At 46.6% G+C, this 19,355-nt stretch overlaps 1 protein-coding gene across 1 annotated transcript in view; it reads left to right on the top strand.

The window, feature by feature from the left end:
- Positions 1-19,355, top strand: part of LOC130906329 (gastrula zinc finger protein XlCGF57.1-like) — a 91,770-nt gene that overhangs the window by 42,756 nt on the left and 29,659 nt on the right. The gene's annotated exons all lie outside the window — the stretch shown is intronic.

Raw genomic sequence — 19,355 nt, forward strand, 5'->3', positions numbered from 1 at the left:
TGGGGGAAGAAAAATGGGACGCGGCCAGCGGTGCATAAGTAATGGCCTCATTTACAAAACAAAGGCTAGGCTCGACTTGGGGGCGGATCCCAGGTAATATTACGGAGCACCAAAACCCCTGGTATTTCTAGTGGTAAAGAATTAACTCTGAGGATTTTCTTGGACGTTTATATTTTTGAATATGTAGATACATATTTGTAACTGTGCCGGGCAAGGCAAAGCCCCTTGGTAACAATAAAAACAGAGGTGTGGCAAAAATCAATGAAGCAGAAGGTATGGTGGCAACAATGTACAATTTATTTATTTTAGTGAATTTATTTTAACAATTTAAGATAAAACATGCTTTATTGAAAACTTCTTAAAATGGTTGAGTGAATATTTAGAAAACAAATCACAGCAGATGCAGACAAACTCAATTGGAGAAAACAATGAAAAAAAGAAGGGAGCCTAGTAAAGAGGTAGTTTGATTAAGGTGACCTGATTAAAAAGGGAACCTAAACAGCAGTGGCCAAAGCCACCCTCACTTCAGGTGCTCACTGCTAACACAATAACAACATAAGATTAACACATTGAGCACAATCGGCCACAAGAAATGTAAAATTACTTCATACACAGCCAGCTCTAGGGATGGGAATTGATAAGATTTTTACAATTCCGATTCCATTATCAATATTGCTTAACGATTCGATTCTGTATCGATTTGCTTATCGATTCTAGTTTGGACCAATGGACTGTATGAGGTTCTGGGTTCGGTATGTTTTATGGTTCATTTGCCTCGGGGTCTCGGTTAGAACACAAGGAGCGGAGAGTGGAGTTGGTCTTTGGCACTTTTAATCCAACTTGGCAACAGGCACAACTATATACAGGCAATGCACTTGATATGAGAATCACTCAATGAGCAGGTGGGAGCATGCTTGGAAAGATGTTGATGTATTTGTATGTGTGTGAAAGACTGGAATGTGTGGATATATGTGTGGTTCTGAAAGGAAAGAAAATTAGTGCTGATGCAATAAACAATGCAAATTGACTGTAAAGCACTCAATAACACACGTACATGACTCGCAGGGTAATGAACACAAGGGGGGGGGGGGGGGGGCGGGACTGCACGCGCACAACCCGGAAGCACGCTGCATGCACGTGCGGTCATCTTGGCCATAAAAGTGGCGAAAACTAAGCACTGTACACTCATATGGATGTACATCATCATCTTAAGATGCTAAACTAACACATTCCCTCTTAACACAAATGTGCAACGCGAATATAATGGTGGGGGCGCGAGTGCGCGCGTACAACCTGCAAGCACGCTGCGTGCAAGTGCGGTCATGTTGGCCGTAAAAATGGCAAAAACTAAGCACTGTACACTTCTACGGATGTACAACATCATCTTAAGATGCTAAACTAACACATTCCCTCTTAACACAAATATGCAACGCGAATGTAATGTAAACAGCGCTCTCCAGCCGAAAGTAAAAACACGAAACGGTCGCGCTAATAACGGCTCTAATTTATCATAAGAACTTTATGGCATGAAGAGGAAATACTTACATTCGTTCATGGACGCACAAAAATTAATACTTCCTCTAACAGGTGGGGTGGCCGTCCTCTGCTCGAAATGTGTACCTTACGCCTATTCTCGGTCCCAGAATACGCAGCACGCATGACGTAGGACAATAACAGGAAACTGACTGGTTGCTATGGGAACGAACATATACCCATGAAATCTTTTTAACAGGAGTATTAAAATTACTAATGAAATCGTTTAGGATTATTTTAGATGCATATATGTTATATTTTTCTTATAGAGTATTCGACAAGAATATGATAGACCCATTAATAGGCTTTTTTTGGAAAAATCACCATTTCTTTAAGTAGTCTCATGAATAATGACTTGGCCTGTGTGTGGTCACTACATTATCACTCGGCGGCGACACCCCACATGGTACACTTGGTGGGTGGTTACACTGGGAGCATTCATGTTGTGATACTTGCTTACTTTACGGTGTGAATGATGCGTAAAGTCCGTGACGTTGATTGTACTGTTTGGAATCTATAAGAGAATCGTTAAATAATCTGCCAAACGATTTTTTATGGAATTGATACACGCGGAACCGGTTGTCTATAAGAACCGGTTCTCGAGTCCCATCCCTAGCCAGCTCTGCTCAAAAGCTGGTTGTCAGCAGCTCTTCAAGGGCAAACAACCTGGCTCATGCACAGGTGCTGTGCATTATCCAATTTATAGTGCACCTTGGAGGATGGGCAGTCAACTAGACATGATGCTTTTGAGTCAGTAGGAAAATTGGGCACCCCAACTTTCCACCTTGTTACACCCCCCCTCCCCCAAATAAATCGGTGTCTCACCGATTCGCAAACTACTTACGACCAGGGAAAAAAGATGTCACTAACTAAGCTGCTAATGCCCTGAATCCGAGAGGCAGCAGCCCCATTCTCCTCACCATGGACAGATACAGAGAGGTGATGAGGATTGGAGTGCTTGCCAGCGGTCTTGCAAGTCGATTTTTTTGGGGCAGGACGACCCCTCTCAGATGTGACTCGAGCAACAGGGGGAGTCTGTACGATGGGACGGTCGTTAGTAACGGGCTCTGTGGGTGGGGATGATACCCTGGCCGCTTCCCTGACCAGCAACAGGGCAACAGCACCCAACTCTTCCTCCTCATCAAGTTGACAGGGGTCATTGACGAGTTCACCATCAGGCCAAACTCCTTGGTCAACTTCTGCAGCAGGAAAGGCAGGTTTCAGGGCTGTTCAATGTACTTGCTTCACCTGATGGAGCCTATCCTCTGGGGCAATGGAGTAGACCACACTGCCTGGACCAGGAGCCTTCATCACCTAGTAGATGATTGAACTGTAGACATCTTGAATTTTTCTGCGGCCGACACCTACATCACACAGATATACTTGTTGGCCCTCCTTTAATGGCTCACTCAGGGGCTGGCCGTCATGTCTGTCCTTCCTCTGTTTGGCTGCAGCGTTCAATCAGTGGTGGCTGACACCCATGGCCAAGTTTAAGCGGCGCCAATGCTCTGCTACCCAGTCGGACACTCTCCCTGCTTCCATTTCTGGTAGCCTTCGCAGAAGGAAATCAACAGGTAAGTTTGGGTCTTGCCCGAACATGGGCATATGGGGTGACTCACCAGTAGACTGATGAGAGGTGGCATTATAATGAAAAACCAATTGTGGAAGGTGATTGGGCAGTTCCTCTTCTCTTCAGGCGGAAGGGTGTGCATCAGATTATGCAGGGTGCAGTTGAACCTTTCAGATTGGCCGTTGCACGACTCTTCTGGATGCCGTAAAGGGCACACAGCTGTTGGACCAATGCGCTCTCAAAGTTCCTTCCTTGGTCGGAGTGTATTCGTGCTGGGACGCCAAATCGATAGAACCACTCTCTGACCAATGTCTTTGCTACTGTGTGGGCTTTCTGATCGCGGGTAGGCACCGCCTGCGTGAACTTTGAGAAGACATCCGTCATGATCATCACCAGCTCACGTCCATCATGGGCTGGTTCCAGCAGTGTAAAATCAATTGCGAGCACTTGATTTGGTCTAGCTGCCATTAGATGGCCCAGGGGAGCATGGATTTTGGGCTGGGTGCCTTTCGCCACAGCACAGCGCTCACAGTTCTGGCACAATTTCTTAATGGTGTGATCCATCCCTGGCCAATAGCAACGCTGCCGCACCACCTCTGTTGTCCGTTGGATCCCTTGATGGCTATGGTTCTAGTGCAGCTCCCGCAACACCTATTCCTGTAGGCTGTCCGGTAACAACAGCTGGAAGACCTCTTCACGACCATCTGGCCTCAGCAGGCGACGATACAATAGCCCCTCCCTCTGCACAATTCGATGCCACTGCTTCACAAGACCCCGTGCTTGAGCAGTCAACTTCTCCTGCATCGCCCGACTTGGCACTCTTTGCTGACTCCAGTAATTTAGGAAGGCCTCAATGGAATGGTCCGATTTCTGGAGGATACTCAAGTCCTCTAGGCTGCAGGATGGGAGGACAGTAATGGCTGACAAGGTGGCCTCTGGTAGGTGCTGACCCACATGCTCTTTGAGGGACTCAGGAAGCTGAGTGCCAGGTAGGTAGCGCTCTAGCTGGCTTTCGACGGGACAGGCACTTCGTTGTCTGGGAAAAGCATCTGCATTCTTATTAATACGCCCTGGACGGTACCTCACTGTGTAGTCAAAGATGGACAGTTCGGCAATCAAGCGCTGCTCCGTCACTCCCGAGTTTGGCAGTTTCCAAGTGGCTCAGAGGATTGTTGTCAGTCCACACAATGTAGTGATGGCCCCAGTGGTAATCTTCATAGCAGCCATCTCCAATTTCATGGAGCTGTTGTTTTTCCTCTGCATGATGGAAACTGCGACTGGAATAGGCCACCGGCCTTACTTTTCCTCCCTGCTCCTATGAGAGGACTAGAGCCTAGTTCGGGCCTAAAAAATCCAGCCCGACCCGACACGGCCCGCTGGTATTGAGGCCCGACCCGGCCCGAGCTCGATCACTTAACTAGATTTGCAGGCCCAAGCCCGAAAAACCCGATTTTTTTTTTTTTTTTTTTTTTGAGTGACGCGGAAAAAACGCAGCAGCAGCAATTTATTTTCATTTCTTCGAGTTGGCAGAAAAAAACGCAAGTTTTCTTAATGTTTAAATAATCTACATATTTTTTTTAGAATTATCAAAGCATTCACACAACGAAATAACGCTGGGAAAGTTTGTTAAACATATTTCTGAGTGTGTGGGATATTGTTCTCACATGGACGCGCCTCTCTGACAGGGAGAGGGAACAGGAGAGGGCGGCGCCTCGGCCGTGCAGCGGGAGGACAAGAAGAAAAAGCGGCCGGCGCCACGGCGTTCGTGCACACGCACAAGCAAAAGCGCAATACAGAGAGCATGCTCTCCATTTTTTTTTCTTTTTTTTTTTTTAAATAATTTATTAGTCCGGCATGGCGGCCCGACCCGACCTGACCCGAACGTGAATGCTTAAATTGTGGGCCGGGTCGGGTCGGGTTCGGGTTCGGGCACAAAATCTAACCTCTAGAGAGGACTGCTCCAAATCCCCAGTGGCTGGCATCTACCTCGAGAATAAGGGGCAGAGAAAAGTCAGCGAAAGCAAGGATAGGTGCACTCACAAATCGAGACTTCAGTTCCTTGAAGCTCTCCTCACATTCCTCCGACCAGGTATAACTCAGATTACATCTGGGTCTCCGTCTCCCCTGCCTGTTGGAGCCAGACAGTTCTGCGACCACTCGGTGGAGGGGGGCAGCCAGCTTGGCAAATCCATCCACAAACCTTCTGTAGTTGCTAGCAAAGCCAATGAAAGACCTCAGCTCCGTCACCATGGTAGGGTGGGGCCAATTTGAAACTGCAGAGATCTTTTCTGGGTCCGTTGCCACCCCTTCTCTCGAAATGTGATGTCCAAGATATTGCACTTCCTTTTTAAAGAACTTGCATTTTTCTAATTTTACTGTCTTGCTTCAGGCGGCTTAAAACAATTTCTAGCCGCTTTAAGTGTTCATCGACAGTGGAAGAGAAGACAATTATATCGCCCAAGTAAAGCAGCAATAACTGCCTGTGCTGTGCGCCTACATCCGCTCCATGAGTCTATGGAAAGTTCCGGGCACATTACACAGTCTAAAGGACATTCGATTAAATTCGAATAACCCAAAGGGGGTGTAGAAAGCAGTCTTTTGCTTATCGCTTTCAGTCACTGGCACTTGATTGTAACCACAGGCTAAGTCCAGAGTTGTGAACCAGTGAGCTCCTGATAGAGAGTCCAATGATTCCTCAATGCAGGGCAACAGAACCGCAACCTTCCTAGTTTTTTTATTCAGCTTACGATAATCTATACACAAGCGCAGGCTACCATCCTTCTTGCCTACGATGACAATGGGGCATGCATAGGGGCTGCTGCTCTCCCGGACCACCTGTGCACCTTGCAGCTGATTAACATGGGCTTTAACAGACTCCTACTCTGACGGTGGAATCCGTCTATAACACTGACGCACAGGTACATTATCCAAAAGGGGGATATCGTGAGATATAAGCCCAGTACAACCAAGGTGACCTTCAAATGCGGAAAAGACAGATTCGTACTTTGTCAATGAACGGTAGCCATGACTGAAGTGCAGTCGTTGGGTACTTCATGCAATCCTGAGGGCAAACGCACTACCTCCGCTGGGCATACTAAGGCCAAGGGACAACGAGACTTAACATAACAGGAAACTCACTGACATTTACGACTGGTACATACGCCGTCCCTTGAACAACATTCACCAAGGAGGGCGCCACCAACAGCCCAGGAGGAAGATTAAAACCATTGCCCAAGGGTTCAACGAAATTAGCTCCCGAAGAGGATGCTAACATGGCGCAAGTGGCTGCCACAATTTAAGTACTGCTCGGGGGAATTACAACAGGTCGCCGACCACAAACTTTTACTGAAGCGCTTTTTGGACTCTGTACCTCAGCCTTTTGACATAACTGAAATTCAGGTAACCAGGGAGTCAGGGTGCCCAATATGGCTGTGTTAAACAAATCTGAACCATACTGGTGAAAAGGTTGCTCAAACAAAGCTTTTATCTAGGGTTGTTCCGATCATGTTTTTTTTTGCTCCCGATCCGATCCCGATCGTTTTAGTTTGAGTATCTGCCAATCCCGATATTTCCCGATCCGATTGCTTTTTTTTTTTTTGCTCCCGATTCAATTCCAATCATTTCCGATAATTTTTCCCAATCATATACATTTTGGCAATGCATTAAGAAAAAAATGAATAAAACTCGGACGAATATATACATTCAACATACAGTACATAAGTACTGTATTTGTTTATTATCACAATAACTCCTCAAGATGGCATTTACATTATTAACATTCTTTCTGTGAGAGGGATCCACGGATAGAAAGACTTGTAATTCTTAAAGGATAAATGTGACTTTGTATATTGTGACAAAATATTTCCATCTAGTGCATTTGTTGAGCTTTAAGTAAATGATACTGTAGCCATTTAACTGTTCTGCCCAAATGCATATGGGAAGTGCAACCATGACTGTGCGTAGTGGCACCAATTGATATATCTTCTCTGCGTTGGGAAGTAACATAGGGTGCCAAGGAAAAGATCAACCACTACCGTTCTTCCCCACATTGCTTCCCACGATATTTCTAATTGTTGAGAGAGGGATTTTTAGGCCTTAGCCAATTGGCTCCAAAGACTGCCAAAATTCTCTCTACTCATTGTACGCTGCCTGTTAGCTCTATATATACAGTGGGGAGAACAAGTATTTGATACACTGCCAATGGGTTTCCCAAGGAGGTCAAACATGTGACTCGTGAGCCACCAAGATTGATCTAAAGGACTAAAAACCTCCTTGGTATTTTATTTAGGGGTTTTCCCTAAACAAGATTGGGGCCGCCCTCAGGGAAGGGAGAGCAAGCTGGCGACACCCATGTGGGTTTTTATTGGATATGTGTGTGCATGTAGGTGGAATTAAGTGATACACGTGTGTGGAGCAAGAGCTTATGTAAACAATCAAAACAATCATATAAACAGTCAAAATAATATATAAACAGTCAAAATAATGCAGACACTTTTAGTCATGCAACGTTAAACAATCAGCAAAATAGTCCAAACACTTCCAGTTATGCACCGCTGTGGCCCTGGAAGATGTCCTCGGATGGAAAATTGTCCTCGAAGGGCTAGGCGAAAGTCCAAACCCCAGGTGCTGAGGATGCCTGGAAGGTCTAGTTACGCAACGACGCGGCCATGAAGCCACCCCGACCCTCTTTTACCCTTTGTAACACTTAAGCATTATACTACAATCTGGTATAGCAAGCAATAATCATTTACTGGTTATATACGTAAGAAAAATATGGCAATATGTATTATTTATGGTATATATGAGCACAAGCAAATATTCAATCAACCAACCAAGCAAATATTTAATAAATCAAACCCCGATAATTATCTCAACATTTCCCGCCTGTTTATTCAATATTTGCGACAAAAACATCATCAAAAAGAACCTCCTAAAAAAGGCTTTATTCAATCGAATCATTAGACATGTCGACGCATATTGTCGCCACCCGGAGCTGGAGGCGGTGGCGGGGTCTGAAAGAAAGTTTCCGGAATGGAGAAACCATCATTGTCATCGCTGTCGTCAGGGAGATCGCCACCATTGAGAGCCACTTCGCAAACTACAAACTCCGTATGGGCACCTGTGTCATACTCCTCTCCCAGGGCAAAAAGGGGTTATAATTCCTGTAATCGTGGACCTATAGCCGCGGAAACAAACCGGTGAAGTATAACACGAATGCAGGGAATGCAACAACAACCACATAATCCCAGAGCCATCAGGAACATACAGCTTTGAGCTATACTTACCGAACGTTGCTTCCCACCAACTGGACACATCGGGGGTCCACTCCCCAGAGTGACCCTACATCGTTCTACCAGGGGAGCTGATTGCTCCGAGGGCCTTGTGGAAGTTCTCCTCATTAGAGGAGGTAGCGTTTGGAATAAATGTTCCACAGCCGTCACCGATGTGACCACAAACGCCGCCTTTTTCGGCTAGCAACATGTCCACGGCCACCCTGGTTTGGAACGCCATGAGCGAGGTGGCATCCAGCAGGTGTTTTAAGGCTGCAAAAGCAATCTCTGAATTGTTATTAAGTCTCTGGAGATTAAAATGGATGTAGTTGATCCTCTCAACATTCTTATTAACAGTGATCCAAGGGAGTATAGATTCAAAACCCGAGGCAATTGGGTTAGTCAACCTATACTCACTCGGCACGACACGGGGAACTCCGATCGCATCTATGTAAGTTGGTTCAACTGCCCACAGGGCACTACGTTTACTAACACGCAACTTAGAGGGGTCAAACTTTGATGTTGCGTCCAGGATATCTAGCCGAAACAGGATAAATAGACACTGGTAAGGGTAATGACACAAGTGCACATACCCCCACTGAGTTCCTTAGGGTGTCATAGAGCCTGCTGCCACCGCACCACCACCAGACGTCACTACGCGGCACTAAGGGACTCGTCTGATACACGGTCGTCTTACACCATGAGGGATCTAGATTCCCCACTCTGCTCAATGACCCTGAAAGTTCAATACAGGAAAAGTTAGCCACTGCAACTTCGTCGGAGAATATAGGCTTTTCCTTCACAGCTTTGGTTAGTGGATACACCCCATCCCATTTCTTGCAAGCCTTACTCAATATGGTTCTAGTCATAACTTCCAGAAGGCAATGTGGCGGAAGGAGAGCTGGTACTACGCGCAATAGGGGTCTGGGCCCCATACATACAACACAGCTAGAATTAACCATTCCTCCAGCAGCTTCCGCTAACAAAAGCCAGTTATTAGCTTGTTGGGTAACCCCAGTAACCGCTACCATTCTATCATCGACAGTAACTTTATTCGTGGAACTTTATTCCACTGGGTCTCCCATTAAGGAGGATACACAGACGATTAGGAGATGAAAAGGATCTCCTCTTGGGTCAGTCCATCCTTCGTATGAGGAGAGGAAAAAATAAAGACAAGGTTTATTACCACAATTCCATTTTCCGGACCTAATTTGTATTTGAATTCCCGGCTCTAAACGAGTTAAATTGATTTGAGGGCGAATGGAAGTGGCACAGGTGTCGGAGGTCCAATCAGCCCATTTGTGACCGTCCTCCGCCACCAGTGCCCTCCAGGCCCTCCTTTTAGCCGTCATGTACCAAGTAGTTTTCTGACCGTAACTTTGTGCATCGCGAGCGTGAAAAGATGACCACATAGGTGATCAAGAGATTTCTTGCCCACCTCGGCCGTGTCATGTCGACCGAGTTCCCCTAAACAGGAAGAGCGCCCTGGGCTTCACTGACCTGCAGTATTTATGAGCACTATAAGCCCACCCCCACCGTTCAGTCAGACTTTCAGTTAAATAGCTGCTCGACCTTGGGACTCGGTTGAGATGACCTTTTTGCAGTGGGCAAGGTGAATCCAGGTTTTCCTCTCTGCGATCTTTACGGCTGTAGGAGTCGTGAGGAGCACTTAGTATGGGCCTTCCCACTTGGGCGAATGCCAGTGTTTCCTTTTGATGCTGCGGATCAGGACCCAATCTCCAGTGAGCACCAGGTCATTCTGCTGGGAAGAGTCAGAATCAACTTGTGGCAAACACAAATTCTGTCTCACTTCCAATGTCTTTCGCATATAATCGGCTAAACGAACAGAAAAAACATTTTATATACTATCAAATTAAAACAATAATATCTCTTGGAATCTGTCACACTGGCGACCGTAATTGCAGTTTTTTCTGTCATTTCTTTCGAGTTCTTCCTATGCCTGTAACACCGTATCAACTCAACACACAAAGTCAACATACTGTAGCTAACCGTAGCTAATTGGCTCGCCATCGATTTTCGTGCCCTGTTTTAAATGCCCAATGATCCAAGGAGCTATGTTGTCTGGGGCTTTAAGCCCCTGGGAGGGTCCCCCATGGCAAACAGGTCCTAGGTGAGGTGCCAGACAAAGTATGGCTCAAAATCACCCCTTATGATGAATAAAATAAATGGACTCGAGTTTCCCTTGCCCGGACGCAGAGTACCGGGGCCCCACTCTGGAGCCAGGCCTCGAGGTGGGGCTCGAAGGCAAGCGTCTGGTGGCCGGGCCTGTTCCAATGGGGCCTGGCCGGGCACAGCCCGAAAACGCAACATGGATTTCCCTTCCCATGGGCTCACCACCTGTGGGAGGGACCAAAGGGGTCGAGTGCGTAAGGAGTTGGGCGGCAGCCAAAGGCGGGTCCCTTGGCGGTCCGACCCCCAGCTGCAGAAGCTAACTCTTGGGACATGGAATGTCACCTCTCTGGCAGGGAAGGAGCCTGAGCTGGTGTGTGAGGCAGAGAAGTTCCGACCAGAGGCGTCGCTTCCCATTAAGCAAACCAGGCAATTGACTAGGGCCCCCAGCCAGCAGGGGCCCCCAGAGGGCCAACAGATTTAGAACATGCAGCTTTACTGCACTGTCGCAGCGACAAGTGTAGGGAGTGTTTCAATACCATGGAATCATTTGGCAAATTATCTAACGATTCTGTTATCAATCCCAATCAGCACTAACCATGTCACCTAGATTATACATGTTTAAGAAAGTCCAATCAGCTATTAATACCACGTGATCGTTTAAAGAGTGACTCACCAAGTACTCTCTGGAATGTCCTTGCCGAGTTATTTTACGTTGATTTTCACAGGCCACCTCATTATTAATGTGACTACTTAAAGAAATGGGGATTTTTCCAAAGAACTCTATTAACGGGTCTATCGTATTCCTCGCCGAATACTCCATTAGAAAAATATAACATATATGCATCTAAAATCGTCCTAAACGATTTTATTTGCAATTTTAATACTCCTTTTAGCAAGGTTCCTTGGGTATGCGTACGTTCCCATAGCAACCAGTCCTGTAATTGTCCTACGTCACAAGCACTGCCTATTCTGGGAGCGAGAATAGGCGTAAGGTGCGCATTTCGAGCAGAGGATGGCCACCTGTTAAAATGTGTGCGTCCATGAACGAATGTAAGTAAATCCATATTAGTCAGGGAAAAGTGCTTAGTTCTCGCCACTTTTATGGCCAAGATGACCGCACGTGCACGCAGCGCACATTCGCACCCCCTCACCTTTGTGTTCATTATAGTGCGCGAGTATGTATGTGTGTCACGTGACTCAGAAGGGCCCCATGTTGCTTGTTGCCTGGGGCCCCCGGGGACCCTTGCTACGCCTCTGGTTCCGACTAGATATAGTCGGACTCTCCTCCACACACAGCTTGGGTTCTGGAACCAATCATCTCGAGAGGGGTTGGACTCTCTTCCACTCTGGAGTTGCCCACAGTGAGAGGCGCCGAGCAGGTGTGGGCATACTTATTGCCCCCTGGCTTGGCGCCTGCACGTTGGGGTTTACTAGTGATGTTACGCTCGAAGCAGACGCTCGAGACAAGTGTCGAGTGCTCGCGGCAGAAGTATCACAAATCAGTCGTCCCGATGTCTCGCTGGATCCGGTGGAACAGCTAGTGACGTCACGCTCGAGGCAGACGCCCAACAAGTGTCGAGCGCTCGCGGCAACAAGCATCCCGATACGTTGTACCGATGTCTCGCTTCATTCAGTGGAAAATCACCTGGCCGCGGAAGCGAGGCGTTATGAAGTCACACGCATGTCGGCCGTGACCGTCGACGTGTCACTCAGGTACGGAGGGGTCGAGTCAGTCAGTTTGGTTCAGTCAAACTCACAATGCTTATAAAAAGGGGAACTATCCCCCAAAATGTTGTGGGTTGTGAGGAGGAGAGCTTTTGCGCGCATTACGTCATATTGAGAACGAGGGAGCGTAAAGTGAAAATTAGATCAGATTACACATTAGATTAATTTGCAATTGGACATAGTCTTGGAAACACTCAAATCCCCATCCCAGTGTCACTAGCATTCTATACACATACCATCAAGAGTTACCTATTGCACGAGCATTTCCGTTTTTCATTTAAAAGTTAAACAACAGCTTTTTTTTTGTTTTCGTTATTATATATATTTTTAATTCATCTGGGGGAAGAATAAAAAATAAATTTCAGGCCAAGAGTCAAACCCACTACTGCTTACACAGTAGGCCAGGTATGTAACGACCATACCACCCACAGGTTTAGTTGTTCAGGTGACACTTTTTTATATGGTTATATATAAGTTCAATATATTTTTGTCCAGCAAATGTCACCACACTGAATTGTGTCAAATGCCTCGTAGCATTGAACCATTTCAACACATTTGCTTCAGTGGTACAGAAAGCAGTGGTGACGCAGTGTCGTGACTCACCACACTGATTCGTGGCAAATGCTTCATAACACTGAACCATTTCGACACATTGCTTGATATTGATTCACTGCTTCAGAAAGCTTCGGTTTCTCCATCACTAGGGTTTACCCTGGTAGATGAGTGGGTAGCCCCCCTCCGCCCTCGGGTGGGGGGACAGGTTCTGACTGTTGTTTGCGCTTATGCACCAAACAGCAGCAGCACCCACCCTTTTTGGAGTCCTTGGAGGGTGTGCTGGAGAGCGCCCCCTCTGGGGACTCCCTCGTTCACCTGAGGGACTTCAGCGTTCACTTGGGCAATGACAGTCAGACCTAGATGGGCGTGATAGGGAGGAACGGCCCCCCTGATCAGAACCCAAGTGATGTACTGTTATTGGACTTCTGGGCTCATCACAGTTTGTTCATAACGAACACCATGTTCAAACATGGGGTGTCCATATGTGCACTTGGCACCAGGACACCCTAGGCCACGGTTCGATGATCGACTTTGTAATGGTGTCATCGGACTTGCAGCGGCATGTTTTGGACACTCAGGTGAAGAGAGGGGCGGAGCTGTCAACTGATCACCACCTGATAGTGTGTTGGATCCGATGGCAGGGGAAGATCCTGGCCAGACCTGGCAGGCCCAAACGTTTTCTGAGGGTCAGCTGGGAACGTCTAGTAGAATCCCGTCAGAAAGAGTTTCAACCCCCACCTCCGGCAGAACCTCTCCCTTGTCCCGGGGGAGGTGGGGGACATTGAGTCCGAGTGGGCCATGTTCCGCACTTCCATTGTTGAGGTGGCCGATCGGAGCTGTGGCCGTAAGGTGGTTGGTGTCTGTTGTGGCGGCAATCCCCGAACCCGCTGGTGGACACCAGCGGTAAGAGATGCCCTCAAGCTGAAGAAGGAGGCCTATCGGGCCTTTTTGGGACTCCGGAGGCAGCTGACGGGTACCGGCTGGCCAAGCGGACTGCGGCTTCGGCGGTCGCCGAGGAAAAAACTCAGACATGGGAGGAGTTCAGCGAGGCCATGGAAAATGACTTCCGGACGTCTTCAAGGAAATTCTGGTCCACCATCCGGCGTCTGAGGAGAGGAAAGCAGTGCACCCTTAACACTGTGTATAGTGAAGATGGTGTACTGCTGACCCCAACTTGGGACGTCGTAAGTCTGTGGTGAGAATACTTCGAAGCCCTCCTCAATTCCACCGACACAACTTCCTTTGAGGAAGCAGACTCTGGGGACTCCAAGGTGGGCTCTCCGATCTCTGGGGTTGAAGTCACTGAGATGGTTGGAAAGCTCCTCGGTGGCAAGGCCCCGGGGGTCGATGAGATCCGCCCGGAGTTCCTAAAGGCTCTGGATGTTGTGGGGCTGTCGTGGCTGACACGCCTCTACAACATCGCGTGGACATTGGGGACAGTGCCTCTGGTTTAACAGACTGGGGTGGTGGTCCCCCTTTTTAAGAAGGGAGGGTTTGTTCCAATTATAGAGGTATCACACTCCTCAGCCTCCCCGGTAAAGTCTATTCAGGGGTGCTGGAGAGGAGAGTCAGTCGGGAAGTCGAGTCTCGGATTCAGGAGAAGCAATGTGGTTTTTGTCGGTGTGCGCCAGCATTAAATCCTCTCATCGACCACCAGGGGGGCGTCCTTCATCCTTTGCCCATTCCTCCGTGCCATTGGTCTCATATCGCCATGGACTTTGTTACCGGACTGCCCCCCTCTGGCGGAAACGACACCATATTGACCATCATTGACAGGTTCTCCAAAGCAGTCCACTTTGTTCCCCTCCCTAAACTTCCAACCGCCTGGGAGACCGCCAACCACCTGGTCACACATGTGATAAGACTACATGGAATCCCTCAAGACATCGTCTCCGACAGGGGACCCCAGTTTGTGTCACGGGTGTGGAAGGCCTTCTGCCGGGCTCTGGGCACCACAACCAGCCTGTCATCAGGCTACCACCCTCAGTCAAATGGACAAGCAAACCAGGACCTGGAGACCTCCCTGCGCTGTCGGCTTCTCGACTCCCCTCCTCCTGGGCCTCCCACCTACTCTGGGTGGAGTGCGCACACAACACCCTGGTAAGCACAGCGACAGGCCTTTCACCCTTCATTGTTATCCATGGCTTCCAGCCTCCTTTATTCCCCAAGCAGGGGTCTGACATGGCGGTACTCTCTGTTCAGGCCCAATTCAGGAGGGTCCGATGCACTTGGCGGGAAACGAGAGCTGCTCTGGACCGGACAGCGGAGCCGAACCGGCGTTTGGCGGATCGACACCGCATCCCAGCTCCTGATTACAAGGTTGGCCAACAGGTCTGGCTCTCTTCAAGAGACCTCCCCTGCAAACAGATTCCCGAAAGCTGACCCCCAGAGACATCGGTCCATATCCCATTGAGAAAATCATTAATCCCAGTGCCATTCGACTTACTCTTCCTGCAACCCTTAATTTCCACCTGGTATTCCACGTTTCCCTCCTGAAGCCGGTCACTGAGAGTCCCCTCCAACTTCCAGCACCTCCACCGCCTCCTCCACGTCTTGCTGACGGACACCCAGCCTACACGGTCAATCGGATCCTGGATGTCACAGGAGAGGCAGGGGTTTTCAGTACCTCGTCGACTGGGAAGAGTATGGCCCCGAGGAGCGCTCGTGAATTGGGCACGCCCTCATCCTCGATCCACAACTGCTACGCGATTTTCATGCTAGATACCCAGATAAGCCTGGTAGGTCGCCTGGTGGCGTCCGTTAAGGGGGAGGTACTGTTGTAATCCTGCCATACGTTCCATGTTAATGCCCTTCTCCCTGTTTGTATGCTGCACGGGTTCGAGGGGGACCGGTCTCCTCAGGGGTGAGGCTAACTGGCAACACCTGTGGCCCATTTGTAGAGCCCTTTTAAGCGCAGGCCAAACGCACACCTGTTGCCAGAAGATCCCAGCACAAACACTGGGAAGACTCACTCCTTAGAAGACTACGCTTCCCAGATTTTCTTTTTGTAGCGCGTTTTTCCCCTTTAGGGTGAATTTTATTTTGACAATTTTGCATTTTGAATAAAACCTTAACCTCTCTGCAACTGGGTCCTTGGCATTTCCTGATTGTCACTCAACAGAAGACCTTTGCTTTATTTTTTATTTGTATGTGTTTATACGTGCAACATTAAAAAAAAAAAATCTATCACGTTTTCATAAAAATGTGTGGTTTCATACACTGCATCATAAAAAAGATGCTCTTCAATTGTAATGTGTGTGACGGCGCTGCCAGCCTTTCCTAATTTAAATGGATTGGATGTCTAGGACGTCAAAAGCCTTGAAAGATGAGCGTTCACAACCAGTCCTTCCAGTTTAAATAAATTGGATGTCTCTTGCTGTCATTGACAGGAAATGAGTTGTTAAAAGACAATTTAAAGAAAAAAAACCTCCACTATATTCTGTTATGTGAGGATCCTGAACGCAACTCCAGCGGTTGGCATTGCGCATGCGCAGCAGTTGCCATGGCACAGCCGAGCAAACTGCTCCTTCAACTTCCAAGTCGACGGCTTTCCGCTTTGCGGTTCCAAGGATGTCTGCAGAGGACCTTTTATTTGTTAGTTGTTATTTTTTGTTTTGTTGTCTTGTAGCAAGACGTTCACTTGGTTGCTCTGAAAACGAATCACTCTCTTGGAATTATTATGTACATGGTTTTGATCGCAAAAGCGATGACTCCGCTGTTGATATGATGAGCGCCGCAACAAAAGTAAGTCGTTCTCAATGCAGTTGGATGGTGGAATATTCACCAGCATGACTTTTAAGCGGCCATTAAGGTTGATTGATATTTATTCATGCCAAACTCATAATGGGCTATATTGTGACCATGGAAAAAGTGCTTAGAAAATGGATTTCGTTACACTCAAGTGGATATACATGAACTCTGCTTTATAATATATATGCGTTGCTGATTAGTACCCCCCAAAAAGTTTCTACTCACGGGTTCGAGTAATTTTTTATAATTAGCTCTTTGTGTCGCTTTTTTTTTTTTTTTTTTTTTTTTATAATGTGGCCCAGTGATATTGATACAGCAGAGTAGCATAGTCAGTGTGTGAAGCTGCTTTAGGTCACGTGCACCAAAAGGAGACGACGATTTTTACCATGGTTTCACACAACACACACAACATGGCGTCGACCGTGTCCAGCTCCGACACAAGCGAATATGAACAAAAGATAATGAAACCGCATTCTAAATTTAGCGTTGAAACAATGCTAAATGCCTCTTTTATGCCCCAATATTTTTAAAGGTTATTCTTTTAATCTAAGTATTTTTCCCAAATTGCTAAATAAATGGTATGCTCATGACAAATAAGTCTTGTGCCAAATGGAATATGAAATATTACAAATGCATTTATTCTGTACCACAGGGCAAAATTACGGCATAATGGTCAAAACTGCAGACTTCTTCCTCTCCCGAACAATATTTTATGCCACCGGAGTTATCCGGCTTTTGTCATTTCCTTGCCGCCGCTTCGGAGACGGAAGAAAGTGCGTAAACAACGGCGGGCTGGCAGTGCTCGTCGCCGGAAATGAACGCCAAAAATAGCCCATTCTCGGTAGACAGGGAGTATTTTCAGTTCACCAACAAAATGCAAGTCACCTCCTTATTAAAACATGTGCCATGATCCCAGTATTTGACATAATATAAAACACGTAACCTACTCACCTCACAATGGTCCCACAGTTGTCGGACATGTTTTGGCCATTATCCGCGGTGAACGGGAACGTTTTGAAACCCAAAAAGGCTCACACGCTTCTCCCTGGTGCAGCAACAAAAGCCCGCAGCAAATTGGAATGGCGGGTGCGAAAAATAAAGGAAACAATCCGGAAACCCGCTGAATCCTCAGTCGTTCTGCATACTGCAGTATTGCTGTATACTGAATATGATTATCCCACTGACGTCACATTTGCATTCTTCATCAATCCAGGAAGTCGCTCATTTTCATGGCGCGGGATTAAAATAATGGAATAAATATATCAATCTCTTCCAGACACATCCAAGCGGTCCATTTCATTCAGGAGCATAAAATACCACGTGAAATATGAAATAAACATGCTTTTTGCAGTAATAGGCACTTTATCTGCAATGTTAAATACACAAATGTTTCAAGTGTGTTTTATTTATTTAGATCAGTGGTCTCAAACCGGTCCTCAAAGGGCCGCAGGGGGTACTGGATTTCATTCCAACCAAACGAGACAAATACCTTTTCACCAATCTGGTTTCTTACAAGTGTAATCAGTTGATTGCAATCAGCTGCTTATGTTAGTAGAAACCTCATTGGTTGAACTGTTTGTGCTGGATCTGTTGGAACAAAAACCAGGATCCACTGCGGCCCTTTGTGGAGTCGGTTTGAGACCGCTGATTTAGATAATAAATAAAACTGACATACCTTCTTCTACTTCTTGTCATAAGAATACGACTTTACTGTCATTGACTTTTTATTCTTCATTTTTCTTTATTTGGCCTATATACTCTGGCTCCTTCAATCACGAGTAGTAATAGTAATTTTTTTTAAATTAAATATATAGATTTAACTCATTTGTGAGCCAAAAAAATGATTACTTTTAAAATATTGAACAATATATTCTAATTTTCCATATTTATTTAATGACAATATTTATTATTTAGAATTTTGGAATTTAGGGTCTGCTGTTTCAAATATTAAATGTGAAAAGTTTAGTCTGAAAGGGAGAGTATGATATAATTAATTTCACTTAACTTTGTAATGGAACGACGAGCTGTATAATATGGATCCAACACAGACTCGGAAGTTTGTGTAGAATTTTCTACAAAAAAAAACAAGGCAGCATACCAGAACACGTGAGAAAAAATAAAATACAAAATACAAATAAAAAGAGGCACGAACCGAGTCGGCGAGAGAACCAAGGAAAAGGCGTTGATGGCCAGTAAAGGCAAAAAAACAAAGTAAACATATAAAGTAAAACAAACTAAGCGATAGCCCGACACTCGCATATGGTGACAGGAGTCTTTAAATAATGAGCGCTCCGAATGCACGATGCTGATGTGTGATGAAAAGGCAGTAAAAGTAGCGATCCTCAACAGGATTTGAGGAAGGTCGACAGAATAAATTGTCCTGCGTACAAAATCTGATGAAGCCGGCATGGATGACAGACAAAACAGTCATTGGCCACTGCTTCTCACACCAACCCACACACGTCTCTTCATCCCATCCTTCCGAGTGAATTTTTGACCACAAACTGAGCAGGAAAAAGGTTTTTCACCAGTGTGGGTTCTTGCGTGCTGAAAAGACCCCAATCACATGACGTCACAACTTGGCCCCCCTGACTGGTGCCGCCATATTGTCCGTCAGCTCATCGTGTTTACATATTACTGCTACGTACATTCCTCCTATTACTGCATGTTTTTCTGCTTGTCTAAGGAATCGCCGCCTAGTAAACGAACCCAAAAACCTTCCTGACAATCGTTAACATTGATTAATCAAAATGGTGAAGGCTTGTGTGGCGGTTGGTTGCAGTAACAGAGAAGATAAACGGTCAGTTTAGTAATTGCTG

This window comes from Corythoichthys intestinalis, chromosome 18 (assembly GCF_030265065.1).
Source record: "Corythoichthys intestinalis isolate RoL2023-P3 chromosome 18, ASM3026506v1, whole genome shotgun sequence".
Lineage (NCBI taxonomy): Eukaryota > Metazoa > Chordata > Actinopteri > Syngnathiformes > Syngnathidae > Corythoichthys > Corythoichthys intestinalis.